The sequence below is a fragment of the Hordeum vulgare genome, chromosome 3H (assembly GCF_904849725.1).
Source record: "Hordeum vulgare subsp. vulgare chromosome 3H, MorexV3_pseudomolecules_assembly, whole genome shotgun sequence".
In the NCBI taxonomy this organism is placed as follows: Eukaryota; Viridiplantae; Streptophyta; class Magnoliopsida; order Poales; family Poaceae; genus Hordeum; species Hordeum vulgare.
Genome location: NC_058520.1, coordinates 245826470 through 245835068, shown reverse-complemented (window position 1 = coordinate 245835068; position 8599 = coordinate 245826470).

Below are 8599 nucleotides of genomic sequence, written 5' to 3'. Positions count from 1 at the left end.
AGGGGTGTTTTGTAGTGGGTTCAATGTGGCAGTGATCCATATCCCAGTGACAGAAAGGGACAAGACATGTCTTTGGATTATTACCTCTAAGGTTAAAATTGTAGGGATGATTCATATTAATTGGGTTATCTTTGTCTGCATCATGCCGTTGCTCTGGAAGCATTACTCTGTTTTACTTAATACTCTAGACGCATGCTGGATAGAAGCCGATGGGTGGAGTCATAGTACTAGGTGCACACAGGAGTCGACCTATTTGCTTATGGACATGATGCCTAAATACACATGACCATTTCCTTTAATAAATATTTCATAAATATGCATTTTTCTATCAATTTCCCAACAATAATTTGTTTACCCCCGCATGACTACTTGTAGAGAGATGCCAATAGAGAAAACTATGGGCCCCGGGTGTATCCACTTATATATTTACAAAAACCGTTATTTCCTCACTGTGTTTATTTAATTTTTATTTATTTTGAAATTTATATTTATGAACAATCACATAAACACTTGATTTTCTTGGAAGTAACGAGTCCAAGGGGATTGACAGCCCACTTGCTCGCGTTGGGTGCAAGTGTTTGCTTGTTTGTGTGCACTCGTTGAAGATGGGGGTTGCATGCTACTCCTGTTCGTTCGATAAACTTTTTTATCACTAAGGGAAGTACTTTTCTATACAATCTTGCATCACCCGCTCCACTTCGCGGAAAACCCAACGCAGATCACAAGTATCAGATAGGATATGTGGCGCCATTGTTGGGGAGTATCATTAATTTCCTATCAAGTACGTCCACACAAATTATCATTCACTTCCTCTACTCTCTTCTTCCCTTGCAACACTATCTTTATCTTCTCCACTGAAACATGTAGTAGAGCAAAAAAAGTCAGATACATGGATCCTCATCCACTTGCTAATATTTTTAAAAGACCCGGTTATGTTGAACCAATTCCGAGTGTGTTGAGTGCACTAGATTATGTTTATTAGGTCTTGGTTGAAAAACATGAATCAGGTAATTGTGACGAAGTGTTAAAAGAAATTCAAAAAGTGATTCATGATACTTCCTTTAATGAAAAGATTGATTTTAATTTTGTTATTATAAATTCTATGAATAACAATTGTGCAAATGATCATGATTGGGGTGATAATCAGGATGTTTCTTGTGATCTTGATAGTTCTAAGCTTGATGATGAATCTATTATTGATTATGATATTTGGATTAGTACAAAAAGTGGATTTTTAATAGCGTCAGCTTTAAGAAATAATGATCCCTCTATTTTGTAGAATACCCAATCTTATGATTTTTTTATTAAAAGTGGGTTTGGAGAGGTCATAACCTTGGTTAATGTTAATCCCACTATCTCGGAAGATTGTAAAACTTTTGTGCATGTGGATCATAGAGAAAATATTTTATTTGATTGATATATTATTGAATTTTCATATGATACTACATGTAATTCTTATGAGAGTGGCAAATATGATTATAGAAATTTCCATGTTACTCACATACCTCTCTTGATGTTCAAATTGTTAATGCTTCAATCTTCTTACTTGAATATGCTAGATACCTCTTGTGTTGACAATATATTTGCTTATAAAATTCCTACTTATAGGACTATGTTAGATTTATATGTGTTCTTCACATGTTTTATGGTACTCTCTTTGTGATTCAGTTCTTATGTTTCAAGTTAACATCATTATTATACCGTGCCAATCTTAATGGTTATAAATAAAGAGCTTGTTGGGAGATAACCCAATACTTTATGTTTTTATGTGATAACATGATTATTTACAATATGATAATTGTGTTTTCCTGTTTAAATTAGTGTTAGCGCCAAATAAATTCTTTGGGATGCCTTGCATGATAAGTATAGTTGATGCGGTGGAAAAACATAAACTTTGATGTCAAGTGCAGAATTTCTGTGATTTTACTAGAAGGTGTTTTTACATGCCTTCTTTTACACAGTATTGCACTACAAATTAATAAGGTTGTCATATTTTTTCTTAATTGTTGGAGTTACATAAGTATAGTTTCTTTGCGAATCATTACAGACTGTTCTGTTTTAGACATATTCTATTTTTGCTTGCATAGTTTGCTTGTTTGGATGATGCTATGGATTGTATCAGGGGGTACAAGCCATGGAGAAGTTAGAATACAGTATCATATGCTCTAGTAAAATAATAATCAATTTATTAAAATACCTAAAGTATTTGATACGTTTATTATGTTAACAAATCTCGCGTAGGTTTGTATTGAGTTTTGTGTGCTAAAGTTTTCATGTTTTGGGTGTTATCACGATGGATGAAGTAATAAGGAGAGGCAAGAGCCTAAGCTTGGGGATGAACAAGGAACCCTAAGGTAATATTATAGGAATATGCAAGCACCTAAGCTTAGGGATGCCCCGGAAGGCACGGTTATTATAGGAATATGCAAGCACCTAGGCCTATTTTTATTCTTCACACGATATGAGTTTTGCTTGGAGTGTCATGTATCTTAGTTTTCTTTTTTAATTTTCCACCATCATTGTTTGCAGGACACACCCACTTGATAGAGACACATATTGACCATGATTTATTAGAATACTCTTTGTGCTTCACTTATGTCTTTTGAGTTCAGGAGTTGCTCTAGTACTTAACTTATATCATTTTAGAGCACGATAGCGTGTAGATTTTATAGAAATAATTGCACTCTTGTTATTCAATTATATTTGTTTGAGATTTAATAAATAGTCACGGTTATTTGCATGGGTTGTAAGACTAGTCCAAAAATAATAGATATTCAAGGAGTGTAAAGTAAAAACACTCATGTAGCACATAAAAGACAAATTTTCAGTTAATGATATTAATTTGTTAATGTGGAAAGGCATGAGTGCATAATCATTGGTTCCTAAGATTATCATAAATTAGAGGGCGTTAACTTGTCTTTCATATAAATATTTTTGTGGGACGGTGATGAAGTGTGAGCTTTGTTATTCCATATTGAAATCCTAGTGTTGTTTAGGTTGGTGGCACGCGATGGTGAACTCCTACCAACCTCCTCCCTAGGCGCATGCCAGTAGTAGTTTGCTTTGCGAGAGCTAATAAATCTTGCAATAAGTATGTAATTTTTTTATTACTAATGTTAATCCGTGGATGTACGCACTCTCACATGCACATATTTTGCTACCCTCCTCGACACACTGCATTTCCCATTCTCACCTCGAGGATCGGTCCATACTTCACCGGTGCATCCAAACCCCATACATGATACATTCTATTGCACATAAGACATCTTATATCTTCCTCAAAACAGCCACCAAACCTACCTATCATGTGATTTATATGGCTATTCTGAGATATATTGCCATGCAACTTCCACCGTCACATCATATGAGTTGTACTTCCATTGTCATATTGCATTGCAAGATCATTTATTTGATATAGTATTTATAGAAAAGCCACCGTTCATCATTAGCATACATGTTATTCTAGACCATTGCACATCCTGGTACATTGCTAGAAGTATTCGTAGAGTCATACTGTCTTTTTCATATCGAGTTGTAAGTAAATAAAAGTTCGATGATCATTAGTATTTGGCCATTGTCTCAGTGAGGAAAGGATGAGAGAGACAATGATTCTCCCACATGTCATGATGAGACTCGGAACAAAAAATAAAAATAAAAATAAAAGAAAAATATAAGAAAAAGAGGAAAATAAAAAAAAGAGAAAAGAGAGAAGGGACAATGCTACTACCTCTTTTTTCACACTTGTACATCAAAGTGGCATCATTTTGTTCATATAGAGAGTCTCTTGTTTTGTGACTTCAATGTGCTAGTGGAAATTTGTCATTATAGAACTTGTCTTGTATATTCAGATGAGGGGCTTCCTCAAATGCCCGAGGTCTTCATGAGCAAGCAAGTTGCATGCACACCCACCTAGCTTCAGTTGAGCTTTCATATGCTTATAGATCTAGTGCATCTGTTGCATGGCAATCCCTACTCCTCGCACTGATATCTATTGACAGGCATCTCCATAGCCTGTTGATAGGCTGAGTAGATGCAAGACTTTATTCTCCAATTTTACCAATTTGAAAGCTACCACCATATTCTATTCCACCTATATGTTATATCCAAGTATTGCGTGAGTAATAGACTTTGTTCTCTGATACGTCTCCAACGTATCTATAATTTTTTATGGTTCCATGCTATTATCTTGTCAACTTTCGATGTTTTATATGCATGAATATGCTATTTTATATCTTTTTTGGGACTACCCTATTAACTTAGTGCCAAGTACCATATTCTATTTTTTTCGTGTTTTTGGCCCATTTTCAGACAGAGGCCAAATGGAATGAAACTTTACGATGATTTTTTTGGACCAAAAGAGACCCCCGAAGCTTTGGGAGAAGGTCAGATGGGCCATGAGGGAGTCACAAGCCCTCACGCCGCCACCACCCCCCACCCCCCCCCCGGTGGTGGCGAGCAGGCTTGTGACCTCCTCGTGGGCCCAGCTGACGAAATTCCACCGCCATAAATTCCTATAAATTCAGAAACCCCCAGAAAGAAACCTAGATCAGGAGTTCCGCCGCCGCAAGCTTCTGTAGCCACCAAAAGCCAATCTGGAGCCCGTTCCGCACCCTGCCGGAGGGGGAATCCATCTCCGGTGGCCATCTTCATCATCCCGGCGATCTCCATGACGAGGAGGGAGTAGTTCTCCCTCGGGGCTGAGGGTATGTACCAGTAGCTATGTGTTTGATCTCTCTCTCTCGTGTTCTTGAGATGTCTTGATCTCGATGTACCATGGGCTTTGCTACTGTTTTTGGATCTGATGATGTTCTTCCCCCTCTCCTTCTTGTAATGAATTGAGTTTCCCCTTTGAAGTTATCTTATCGGATTGAGTCTTTGAGAACACTTGATGTATGTCTTGCACGTGTCTATCTGCTGTGATCAACTTGCGGGTTTGTGACAATTGGGAACCTATGCATATGGGTTGGTACACGTGGATTCATGTGAGTACTTGATGTATGTTTTGGTGATCAACTTGCGGGTTCGTGACATTGGGAACCTATGCACAGGGGTTGGCACATGCTTTGACTCTCTGGTAGAAATTTGGGGCACTCTTTGATGTTCTATGTGTTGGTTGAATAGATGATTCTGAGATTGTGTGATGCATATCTTATAATCATACCCACGGATACTTGAGGTGACAATGGAGTATCTAGGTGACATTAGGGTCTTGGTTGATATGTATCTTAATGTGTTATTCTAGTACAAACTCTATGATAGATCGATCAGAAAGAATAACTTTGTGGTGGTTTCGTACCCGACAATAATCTCTTCGTTTGTTCTCCGCTATTAGTGACTTTGGAGTGACTCTTTCTTGCATGTTGAGGGCTAGTTATATGATCCAATTATGTTATCATTGTTGAGAGAACTTCACCAGTGAAAGTATGAAACCCAGGCCTTGTTTCCACGCATTGCAATACCGTTCGTGCTCACTTTTGTTACTAGTTACCTTGCTGTTTTTGTAATTTCAGATTACAAAAACCTATATCTACCATCCATATTGTTTGTATCACCATCTCTTCGCCGAACTAGTGCACCTATACAACTTACCATTGTATTAGGTGTGTTGGGGACACAAGAGACTCTTTGTTATTTTGTTGTAGGGTTGCTTGAGAGAGACTATCTTCATCCTACGCCTCGAGCGGATTGATAAACCTTAGGTCACCCACTTGAGGGAAAATTGCTACTGTCCTACAACCCTCTGCACTTGGAGGCCCAACAACGTCTACAAGGAGAAGGTTGCGTAGTAGACATCAAACTCTTTTCTGGCGCCGTTGCCAGGGAGGTTAGAGCTTGAAGGTATATCTTTAGATCTTGCAATCGAATCTTTTTGTTTCTTGTTCTTTCATTGGAAAACTACAAAAAATGGAATTGAGGATGCCTCATATGCTCCACCTTTTCAATGTCTTTCGTGAGCATGATGGGAAGGAAAATTGTGCTCAAGTGCTGAAAGAAGAATTACATAGAATGCTTGGCATAGAATATGTGAATGATGAGCATGATTGCAAGGTTGTTAGCATGATTTCTATGGATACCCATGATGCTAATGATATGTAAAGCCACAAGCTTGGGGATGCTATATTTGATGAAGATGATCTTTTTAGTTCTTCCACTTTGAATAATCAAAATTATTTTGATGAAAGCATACCCCCTATCTATGATGATTATTGTGAGGATACTTGTGCTTTGAAGAAGAGGGATGATAAAACTTCTTATACTCTCGAGAACCCCTTTGCTAAACCTTGCTTTTTCATTGTGTACACAATTTGTAGCGCTCAAGTCTATTACGATACTCCCACTACTATTCTTGAGAATAGATTTCCTTATGTGTAGAGTAGTAAAATTTAGATGCTTGTAGATCATGAAAAGAAAGCTTTAGGTGCTGGTTATATTGTTGAATTCACTCATGATGCTACTGAAAATTACTATGAGAGAGGATCATATGCTTCTACCTATTGTAATAGTATCAAGCTTCCTCTCCATATGTTGAAATTTTTGAAGCTATGCTTGTTTTGCCTTCCTATGCTAGTTGATTCTTGCTCCAATAAATTGTTTACTCACAAAATCTCTATGTGTAGGAAGTGGGTTAGACTTAAATGTGATAGCCATTTGCTCCATGATGCTCTCGTTGTGTTTCAATCCTTACCTTTTATGTCAGCATCATTGAAATCAATGCCTAGCTAAGGGCGTTAAACGATAGCGCTTGTTGGGAGGCAACCCAATGAATAAATTTTTCTTTGCTTTTTGCTTCCTGTTTTTGTTTTCTCCACACCATCATAATTATGTTATGATTGTGTATTTTGTGTTTCTTTTTGTGTTTGTGCCAAGCAAAACCGTTATGATTAGTCTTGGTGATGATTGTTTGATCATGCTGGAAAAAACAGAAACTTTCTCCTCACGAAACGAATTTTAATTTTTATTCTGTAAGAGATTTTGAGGTGATTCTTTTTGCTGCTGATTTCTAAGAAATTTCTTCAGACTTTCGTAATTGTTCAGAATTTGTGAAGTACGAGAGGTATACGAAATATACAGATTGCTACAGACTGGTCTGCTGTTAACTCATTCTGATTTTGTTGAGTTGGTTGCTTATTTTGATGAAACTATCGATAGTATCGGAGGGTATTAGCCATGGAAGATTGAAAATACAGTAACTCAACATCAGCATAAGTATAATTTAAGTTTGCTACAGTACCTAAGGAAGTGGTGGTTTGCTTTCTCATACTAATGTTATCATGAGTTTCTGTTTAAGTTTCGTGTTGTGAAGTTTTCAAGTTTTGGGTGAAGTTCTTATGGACAAAGAGATAAAGAGTGGCAAGAGCTCAAGCTTGGGGATGCCCAAGGAACCCCAAGAGATTCAAGGATGCCGTAAAATCCTAAGCTTGGGGATGCCCAAGGCCCCGGGATGGCATCCCCTCTTTCGTCTTCAATCCATCGGTAATGTTACTTGGGGCTATATTTTTATTCACCACATGTTATGTGTTTTTGCTTGGAGCGTCTTGTATCATAGGACTCTTCTATTTATGTTGCGTCACAATCATCCTTGATGCACACCCAGAGAGAGAGACATGCACTCACCGTGATTTTGTCGAGCTTCACTTATATCCTTTGGTACACAATTCAGCTCACATGTCTCGGTCATGTCTGCATGCCTCCCGAACCCGTAGGGTTTACACACTTAAGGTTCGATGATGCTAGGGTTATAGGGAATTGCAATACAAGGTTACCGAAGGTTGTTTGGAGTCCCGGATGAGATCCCGGATGTCACGAGGATCTCCGAAATGGTCCGGTTGTAAATATTGATATATAGGATGGATGGGTTTGGAAGCCGGAAATGTTTCGGGCACCACCGGCAAAGTGTCGGGACCACCGGAAGGGTTCCGAAGGCCCACCGGGAGGGGCAACCAGCCCCAGGAGGCTACATGGTCCAAGTGTGAGAGGGAACCAGACCCTGGGTGGGCTGGTGCGCCCCCACACCCAGCCCAAGGCGCCTAGAGAGGGAAAGGGGGGAACCCTAAAGTCAAGGGTTGGAAACCCTAAAGGGGGTGACACCATCCCTTCCCCTATAAATAGCGGGAGTTTTTGACCTTTGAGAACACGGTTTTTCATCTCTCTCCGCGCAGCCCTATCTCTCTTCTTCCTCCTCTCCCACAGTGCTTGGCGAAGCCCTGCCGGGAGACCTCGTCTCTTCATCGACACCATGCCGTCGTGCTGCTGAAGATCTTCCCCAACCTCTCCCTCCCCCTTCCTGGATCAAGGTGCGGGAGACGTCACCGGGCTGCACGTGTGTTGAACGTGGAGGTGCCGTGATTCGGCACTAGATCGGAATCACACCACGATCTGAATCGCCGCGAGTACGACTCCATCAACCGCATTATAGAAAATCCTCTCACCCTCTCTCGTTGCTGGTCTCTCCATAGGAAGATCTGAATATGGCATAAGAAAATCTTGAATTTATGCTACGTTCCGCAACAGTCACCTCATCGATAAGTGACAGGTGTAGCGATCAGGTGGACGGTGGTAGATTGGCTTGTGCTTGCCGGGGGACAGCTTGTCTAGTCTT